The following is a 9954-nucleotide window of genomic DNA, read 5'->3' on the forward strand; positions in this document are numbered from 1 at the left end:
CCAGATGTATTTTTATACTTTATTTGGAAATAGGGTCTCACTAAGTAGCTGAGGCTGACTTCGAACCTGTGGGATCCTCCTATCTCAGCTCCCAAACACTGGGATTACAAGCCTGCACCACCAGGCCCGGCGACTATGTTATTTTGAAGTAGGATCTTGCTGGGTTGATGAGAGTCTCACTATTTGCTGACGCTGTCCTCAAACTGCGATCCTCCTGTCTCAGCCTCTCAAGTACTGGGGATTCTGGCTCAGCCTTCCAATTGCTGGGATTACAAGCGCACACCACCATGCCTGGCTCTGAGTGGGATGTAATAGTAAACCCAAACCTTACCAAATGTCCCGCAGAGCTTTTATCCACCCACTAGTTCTCAGCAGAAGGAAGAGGTTCCAGCCCTGGGCAAAGGCTCCTCCCACTCCCCAGACTTGCTATCCTTCCCAAACCTGGCAGGGGCTGGCTTTGTTTCTAACCCGACTACTCTTGGTAAGCTTGTCAGCATAACCAGCCATTGCAGCTTTAGTGTCTTACCTCAAACATGAAGCAAACGATTCTATAATTAACAGATATTTCAACGTTAGGGACCATTAAAGATTACAAAAAGTAGGCCGGGCATGGTGACACACACTTGTAATCCCAGCATTCGGGAGGCTGAGACAGGAGGACTGCGGTTTGCGGCCAGCCTCAGCTACTGGTGAGGCCCTTTGCAACTCAGTGAGATCCTGTTTCAAAATAAAGAATAAAAAATAGGGCTGGGGGTGTAGCTCAAAGGTAGAATGCCCCTCAGTTCCATCCTCAGTACCAAGAGAAAAAAAAAAAAGATTATGAAAATCCCTCGACACCCATCCTCGCTCCATTCGCTCAGCCATTAGCCATCATTTATTGAGCTCCTAGTGCAGAGCTGTGGAAACACAGGCCGTCAGCGTGGAGGGGTGTAAGCCGTTCGGGCTCCTTCGTGGCTCCCAGGCCCTTCGCGGCCCGCCTGGCTGCCTGGAGTGCCACCTTGCCTTTGTCCAGGGTGGCTTCACCCGGAGCCCCTCCCCACTCGCATTTCACTGTGATTTTGTGATTCACATTCATCTCTCAGGTCTCCCTGTCCGTGGTTTAGCTTCTCAGAAGTCTTTCTGACTCCTGGTTGTCTTAGTTTTCCCATTTTGGAGTTCCTCCATTAGCCCCCAAACTATTGATACAGCTCTCACTTTGGCCTACTTGTTTTCCATGATAGAGTTTATTCTGTAAAATCAGGGACTGTGACTGTTTTGTTTACATTTATTTGTATCCCCCAGGTTAGAATACTTGACATCTCACTAAATATTTGTTGAAGAGAATTGCTGAGCTGCGCATGGTAGCACATGCCTGTAATCCCAATACTTGGGAGGCTGAGACAGGAGGATCACAGGTTCAAGGCCAGTTTCCTGCAACTTAGTGAGGCCCTCAACAATTTAGCAAGACCCTGTTTCCAAAGAAAAAAATAAAATAGGGCTGAAGGTGTAGCTCAGAGGCAGAATACCGCTGGATTCAATCCTCAGCACCCCCTTAAAAGAAAAAAGAGTTGCGGAATTAATTAGCTGGTACCTCCCTTGATTTGTGCAAAAGGTTAGTACATGGGTACTGTGCAGTTTTGCCAGAGGAAGCCGAAAACAAAGGGCTCCTAAAAAAGTGCAGAATTAAAGGGAAATGCTCCTAACCATCCCCTGCCCCCAGCCCATGAATTTGACCAAACCTGGCCCAGTGTCAAGCCCACTAACCAGAGAAATACAGGACGACGGCTTAGCTCTCCCCCCCTCCTAACCCCACATAAAAAGCCCCAAGTCTACAAAGAAGCGGGCTTCTGACTCTTGTGGGGTTTTTTAACCCCTGGTCAGAGGTTCCCTCCCAGGTTTTATCCCTGAATAAAGCCTGTTCCTTGCTGTCGAGCCGTGTCCCCCTGTGTCCCTGTAATTCCCAACAACTAGACCCCACACATCTGATGTATGCAGGGCAGCCTCAGCACCCTGCTCATTTGTAGCTAAGCCTTTCCCCTGACCATCTAGGCTTCCTAGAAACCGCCCCTCATGTCCACCGTCCCCGCGGCTCTCCACTCTCCCCCTTGCCAACTGGCTGGTGCATTGAGCTTTTAGCTCTCCGGCTTCCCTCCCCTGCCCTTTTTCCACACCTCTGAGGGCTCAGTGGGGCTCACGGGTCCTGCCCACACCTGGCTCCCGCCCCGCCTCGCCTTCCTGGCAGTGGTGTGCTCATGTGAGAGCCAGCCTCCTGGTGTCTGATGCCTCCGCTGCCGAGAAGGGTGGGGAGGCCCAGGAAGTCCCGGCTCCTCTGGGCTTTGTCACACAGAAGTCATCAGGGCCACTTCCAGTGGTGACGGGGCACATAGCTGGGCAGCGAGTGTGCCGAAGGAAGTCCTCTGGGGCGTCTGTTCAGACACCTGCCTCCGTCAGGGGAATCCTCCATCGGAACCTCTGTGGTAGCACTGAAGCAGTTTGCAAGCCAGGTGCAGTGGCATAGGACTGCCCTTCCGTGTCCCTGCTGCTCAGACTCTGTTTCAAATTTTAAAAATAAAGCCGGGCGTGGTGACGCACTTGTAATCCCAGCATTCGGGAGGCTGAGACCGGAGGATTGCGGTTCGCCGACAGCCTCAGCTATATAGTGAGGCCCTCTGCGACTCAGTGAGACCCTGTTTCAAAATAAAGAATAATAATAATAATAACAGGGCAGGGGTGTAACTCGGAGGTCGAATGCCCCTGGGTTCCATCCCCAGATCCACAAAAAATAAATAATTTAAAAATAGAGCCAGGCATGGTGCATGGTGGCACAGGCCTGTAACCCCAGCATTTGGGATTGGAGACCGACCTTAGGGATCTAGCAAGGCCCTCAGCAATTTAGTGTGACCCTGTTTCAAAATAAAAAAATAAAAATAAAAATAGGGCTGGGGTATAGGTTGAAGGTAAAATACTTCTGGGTTCAATCCCCAGTACCACATACAAAAAATAAATTAAAAGTCTGGGTGTGGTGGCACATACCCGTATTCCCATTATTGGGAGGCTGAGACAGGAGGATCACAGGTTCAATACCAGCCTCAACAACTTAGTGAGACTCTCAACAACCTAGCAAGACTCTGTTTTGAAACACAAAAAGGGCTGGGGGTGTAGCTTGGTGGTAGAATATTCCTGGTTCAATCTTTACTACCCAAAACAAAAACAAAACACACAATAAAAGTAGTTTATGCTTTACTTTTCAGGGACTTAAAAAGATAATAAAGCAAGCCATTGAACAGTGAAGAAATGTACCAAAGAATCCCGGGCTCTACTGGTGTGGCGGCGTGTGCCGTAAGGTTGAGCACAGTCGAGCTCACTCTTGCCGCCCTGTGCCTGGCCCACCCCCCAGCTAGCCCAGGCCTTAGGTTAGTGTTTCGAACCTAGCAAAGCTGACGTGAATGATCCCCACGCCAGTGACACCACCGCGCAGACGGTGGCAGCCCCGATTCTGTCTTCCCAAAGCGTAGCCACTGGCAGACTTCCTGAAGCGGAGGGAGAGGGAGGACAGGCACCCTCCTCCTCCTTGTCTCCTTGGCACAGGGCGGCTTCAGCCCCTGAAGCGCCGTTGTGTGCTCGGCTTTTCATCCAGTGACCACGCTGCCGGGCTTCACTGGGGACTGTCCTCTGGCCCATGGTGGCGGTGGTGAGAACCTGGCGCTGAATTGGTGCTCAGCCGCCTTCACGACTGCAAACAGAGGAGTTACCTGACCCAAGCTGGGCCAGTCTGATTCTGTCCTGGGGTTGAGAAATGGAAAGGCTCGCCTCCTATGTCTGACTCTAACGGGCTCAAGAGCTGGGAAGGGCTGTGCTCTGCTGGGCTGACCGAGGAGCAGGAAGCAGAGGTCTGCAGAGAAAAAGGATGCAGGCCATGCCCAAAAAGGGGCAGAGGGACAGTGGTGTGCTCTGTTACTTCCTGATTCCAGGCCTTTCCTGGCATCTAGGGCCTGCCCGAGGCCTTCATGAGAACCCCAAAATGGGCAGGCAGAATAATGCGCCCCACAATGATGCCATGTTCCGATTGCCAGAACCAGTGAACGCATTTGGTTATAGGCGGAGGGCTTGGCCTTGGGGGTTGGCCGACTCCAGGCGGTGTTTCCTGGTCTGGTTGTAGATCACCCTCAGGCTGGGGAGTAAATACCGCAGCTCTCCAGGCCCTTCCTGATGAGCTTGGCTGCCTGGAGCTCCATTGTTCACCATCCACTGCCTTACGTCCACCGTGGCCTTTACCTGGAACCCCTCCATGCCCCCAGCAGCCACCAGGAGTAAGTCCCAGACTCTGTCGGCTCAGACACACATGTTGAATCAGGCCAGGCATCCCCAGGAGGCCTAGCGGAGGTGACTCAGTGCTTAGCTGTCCCCATGCGGGGCCAGAGAGGAGGATCTGCGTCAGATCAGATGCTGTGGGGAAGGAGGGCCAGCGGCGGGGTCACACCCTACTAGGGTCTGACAGTGTGTCCCCCAAATTCATATGGTGAAGCCCTAACCTAGTCCCTCAGAATGGGACTGTATCTGGAGCTCTGGCCTTTAACCCCCAGCACCAAAAGTCTGCACTAAGTCAGTTCTTCAGAGAAAAAGAGCGGTTGAAATGGACGATAGTACAGAATTGGCTCACATGACTCCAAGTCTTGAGATCTGCAGGGGGAACTGGTAAGCTGGAGACTCAGCAGGGCCCACGGCACAGTCCCTTGCTGAAGGCCAGAGGCCGGAAGAGCTGATGCTTCAGCTCAGGTCTAAAGACGATATCAAACCCCGGCGTCCCAGTTGAAGGCCATCAGGCAGGAAGACCTCTCTTCCGCACGGGAAGTTAGGCCTTCAGGAGCCTGGAAGAGGCCCCCTAACACTGGGAAGGGCCATCTGCTTTCTAGGAGTCAATGTTAATGTCGTCCAGAGACACCCAGAGTAATGTCTGACCAAATATTTGGGCAGCCCACAGCCCAGTCCAGTCAACACATACAATTAGCCATCAGCCCGCCCTTGTCAACCCAGAACCTATACACAGCTCCTGAAACTCTTAATCCAAATGGACCAGTGTCTTCATAAGAAGAGACTGGACACACGTCTAGGAAGAGCCAACAGGAGGGCGGCCATCTGGAAGCCGAGGAGAGATTCCACCCGGGAGCCACCTGCTGCATCTTAATCTTTGGGCTTCAACCTCCAGAACGGGGAAAGAATAAATCCCGATTCTTTTCTTTGGTGGTACTGGGGTTCCTGGAAGCCCTTCTACTTTAGGGCTATACTCCCAGACCTATTTTATATTTTTTTATTTGGAAACAGGGTCTTTTAAGCCAGCACAGCTGGCTTCGAACCTGCGCGATCCTCCTGTCTCCACCTCCCAAGCGTGGGGATTACAAGTGTGTGCCACCACGCCCAGCTAAATCCTTATTCTGTAAGCTGTCCTGTCTGTGGTATTTACACCCCCGTGGCTCTGGCAGCATGTGGTCTCCGTGCGGATGGCTCACCCCTGCCCTTTCCTGGGCTGCCCTCCTTACTCAGTCTACAGCACCTGCCTCCTCCAGGGTCTGTCTTGCTTATTTATTTCTCCGTGTTTCTGAAAAGTCAAGCCATGGGCCTGGCGGGTATTTTTTGACACAGGGAAGATGGGGCTCAAAGAGCTTGGGGGTTTTCACCAGCACCCATTTCAGTGCAAGGGTCTCGAGATCTGTCTCCAGCCAGGAATCCCAGCCCGGGATCTTCTGTGAGTCTCTACCGGGCACCCTGGCCTGCCTGGGCAGCAGCCAGTGGGGGAGGCAGCCTTGGTCTGTGTGCATCACACGGTGGCCATGGGCCTGGGCCGCTGCACCAGCACACTGCCCGCCATTTACACGCCCTCCTTCTCCACCCCTGGCAGAGGCGAGAGGGACAGGCGCCTGCGAGGTGGCACGTCTGCCTCAGAATCCACCATAGGGCAACAAACAGGAGGCCGTGTCTGCACATGTCCGTGGGTGTCTGCAATATTTACTTTCCAATGACAGTTTTTCTGACACACGCGCTTCAAGAGGAAGCTGAGAAAGTGAGTGGCAGTGTTTCCAGGTCCAACAGCTTTCTGGATCAAATCCAGAGCATTGGAAGAAGCTGCTTGGGCACGTTCCTGACCAGCCAGCGGGAAACCCAAGCGAGGGTGGGGCAGCCACCTGCCATGCTGAGGTCACCCAGGGCTGGGTCCCTCTCACAGGAGTGGAGCCCCTAGCCACTGCCCAATGGAGGAGCCTTGGTTGCGAGGTGGACCAGCCCTGGCACTGCCGCTGCCTCCTAGGCCCATGGACTGCTGGCTCCTGGGCTCTTCCAGGGGTGGAGAGACACATGGTCAGTGTCCCATGAAGGTCAATGAATGAAACAATATCCAGGAGAGAGGGACTCTGTGAGCAGCCTCGTGATTAATAAATAAAGATGTGGCAGGTCCCATTGGCGCACAGATACACGCAGGACACCGATATAAGATGATATGCATGCCTTTATTCGAGGAGAGTCGACCGCCAGCGGCCCCCCCCCCCCGCAAGCCCGCGGGGGGGGGGGGCACCTCTCTGTCTCTATGGGGCTTCTCTTAAACCGAGGGGCGTGGTCTCCTCTGGGAATCACAGGGCTCCGCCTCCTAGCTTCCGGCCCCACCCCCTGCGAGGCAGCGGCTCAAACCTTTCACCTCGGTCATTAGCAGCCAGCACTTCCAGTTACTGCTGGCCCGTGGGGCTTAGGGAGGGTCTATGACCCCCAAACCTTGGATGCATTTGGCCAGGGGTGAAGCACCCCTCCACTGCCCCCACCCCAGGACACAGCATTCCTATCATTTATTTAATTCTCTCGTATTCTTTTTCTGGGGGGGGGTGTGGTACTGTGGGTGGAACCCAAAGGCTTTCTACTTCTGGGCTATTTTATACTCCCAGACCTATTTTATACTTTATTTGGAAACAGGGTCTCACTAAGTAGCTGAGGCTGTCTTCGAACCTGTGCGATCCTCCTGTCTCAGCCTCCTAAGCGCAGGGATTACAATCGTGCAGTGCACCACCACGCTCGGCTTCTCTTGTGTTCTTTCTGGTGGTTTTCATGTGCTGTGAGTCACTTCTAACTGACTCGGTTCTTGTGTATGTGTGATGTGTGTGTGTGTGATGTGTGTGTGTGTGTGTGTGTGTGTGTGTGTGTGTGTGTGTCTAGGGATTGAACCCAGGGGCTGTAGGAATGCAGGAAGAAAAGTCTTCCCCAGCCTGAGGATTTAGTTAAGGAAGCCCTTGCCAATATTAGAGTTAAGGGAATATTATATAAGGTTAGGATAAGAAGGTAGCAGTTTGTGTAAGCAATGAATTGAATAAATGGGCAAACTTCTTACTTCTGTTATAACCTGCTTAAGACCCTGGCTGAGGTACCGGAGATAAGTGTCAAGAGATAGCCGTTTGTCCAAGCAGAGGAGATAGCCATTTGTTTCAGACAGGGGTGATACAGAAGGAATGTTGGAAGCCATAAAAGTTATCTGACGGGAAACATTTGCCAGCTAGGGGCGGCTCCTGAAGCACAGGCGCACATCCCCCCCTAGGGAAGACAAAGGAGACCCTTGGCGGGCAATGACATAGGGAGGCAGCTCTGTTAAACCATTTGCTGTAATTCAAATGGATGTGTGATTGCTTTAAACTTAGTGGTTGTACCTGTTTACCAGTTTAATTGATTGGATGTATCTTTCGCGGGCTTCTCTTTGGCGGGCTCTGGTGTGTGTGCCCACCCCCTACTCCGGCTATAAAGTTAGAGGGAACCGGAGGCTAGGGGCCGCCTGACCGCGACTGACTCCCCCTCCCCACGGGTGAGTGCCATCAATCCGGGAAGGCCCCTTGCTGGCAAGGAACACGCTGCAGCAATAAACCCTGCTTGGAATTACATCCCTTGTGTATTCTCCGTTATTTGGGAAGGTGGGCAAATCTTGAACTCTTCAGGGCATTCTACCTATCAGCTACACTTCACTTTATTTTATGTTGAAACAGGTTCTCGCTAGGTTGATGAGAATCTCACTACTTGCTGAAGCTGTCCTTGAACCTGTAGTCCTCCTGTCTCAGCCTCCCAAGTACTGGGGTTACAAAATGCGCGCTGACGTGGAGTTCTTTGGAGAGATGTATGGCTTGAAGTTGACGCGGTGTCTGCCCCATGGCTGGTGCTCAGGTGCAATTGTTGAATCTCACGCTGTATTAAGACTATGTGTTTAAGGAGCAGTGGTCTCCAGCAAGCAGGCCCTGCTAAGGGAGGTGCAGGGCAACTAGACCTGGAGCCGAATTAGAGATGAGATTGAGGTAGAACAAAGAAATCAAATTTTAGGTAGAAAGGAGACAAATTGGGAAGGAAAAAATATATATAGTTTTATAATCTGAAAAAACTGCTGGGTGTGGTGGCGCACGCTTGTAATCCCAGCATTCAGGAGGCAGAGACCAGAGGATCATGTTTTATGGACAGCCTCGTCTACTTAAGGAGGCCCTTCGCAACTCAGTGAGACCCTGTTTCAAAAATAAAAAGACTAAAAAATAGGGCTGAGGGTGTAGCTTGGAGGTACAATGCCCCTGGGCTCTATCCCCAGTACTGCAAAACAACAAAAAACAAAAAAACCAAAAAACCCTGAAAACACTTCAGAATCATTAGTTTTTGTTTGTTTGGTTGGTTTTTTTTGGTGGTACTGGGGGTGGAACCCAGGGGCCTTCTACCTCCAGGCTACACTCTCAGACCTATTTTATATTTTTATTTGGAAACAGGGTCTCTTAAGCCATCTAAGGCTGGCTTTGAACCTACACAATCCTCCTGTCTCCGCCTCCCAAGCGTGGGGATTACAAGCTTAATCTGAGCCACCACGCCCGGCTCAGAATCCTTAGTTTTTGTTTTAACAGAGCTTGGTTATTCTTTAAAAAGCCAAGCTCATACTTTTAAATCATAATGGGCTGGCTCTACATCAGAAATTCCTGAGGTGATTAAATCCATGAGAGTTTCACCTTTTGTCAGGGTTCCCTTTGCCTGGAGGAGAAGATCCCAGAAAAAGTCATAACTTTTTTTTTGCAGTACTGAGGATGGAACCCAGGGGCATTCTGCCTCTGAGTTGCACCACGGTCCTTTTTTTTTTTTTTTTTTTTTTTTTTTTTTGGTGGTACTGGGTTCCTGGAAGCCCTTCTACCTCCAGGCTATACTCCCAGATCTATTTTATATATAAATATATTTTTTTATTTGGAAACAGGGTCTCTTAAGCCAGTGAGGCTGGCTTTGAACCTGTGCTATTCTCCTTTCTCCGTTTCCCAAGAGTGGGGATTACAAGTGTGTGTCACCATGCCCAGCTCTATTTTTTATTCTTTATTTGGGAACAGGTTCTCACTGAGTTGCAAAGGGCCTCACTAAGTAGTAGCTGAGGCTTTCTGTGAACCGCGATCCTCCTGTCTCAGCCTCCTGAATGCTGGGATTACAAGCGCGCGCCGCTACGCCCAGCTTGTTTTTTGTTTTTTGTTTTTTGTTTTTTATTTTAAAAAATATTTCCTTTTCGTGGTACTGGGAATGGAACCCAGGGACATTCTACCTCCGAGCTACACCCTCAGCCCTATTTTTCATTCTTTAGTTTGAAACAGAGCCTCACTGAGCTGCAATGGGCCTTACTAAGTAGTAGCTGAGGCTGTCCGCGAACTGTGATCCTCCTGTCTCGGCCTCCTGATTGCTGGGATTACAAGAATGTGCCACCATTCCTGGCTTGGTTTTTGTTTTTTAAACTTTCAGGAACTAAGAAAAGCAAAATGTAAAGCAAAGCTAGAAATAGAATTTACAAGGAGCCAAGAACCCAAAGCCAAGATGCTCCTACTCTCAGGAGTACTGAACACACAGGAGCAGGGGCGTGGACCGGCTGAGGCCAAGCGTCTTTGCAGAGCGCGCGGGACAGGGATGTCACATGGTCACATGTGCGGGAGAAAGGCTCTCCACAGCAAAAGC

The sequence above is a fragment of the Muscardinus avellanarius genome, assembly GCF_963383645.1.
Source record: "Muscardinus avellanarius genome assembly, chromosome: 4".
NCBI classification, from domain to species: domain Eukaryota; kingdom Metazoa; phylum Chordata; class Mammalia; order Rodentia; family Gliridae; genus Muscardinus; species Muscardinus avellanarius.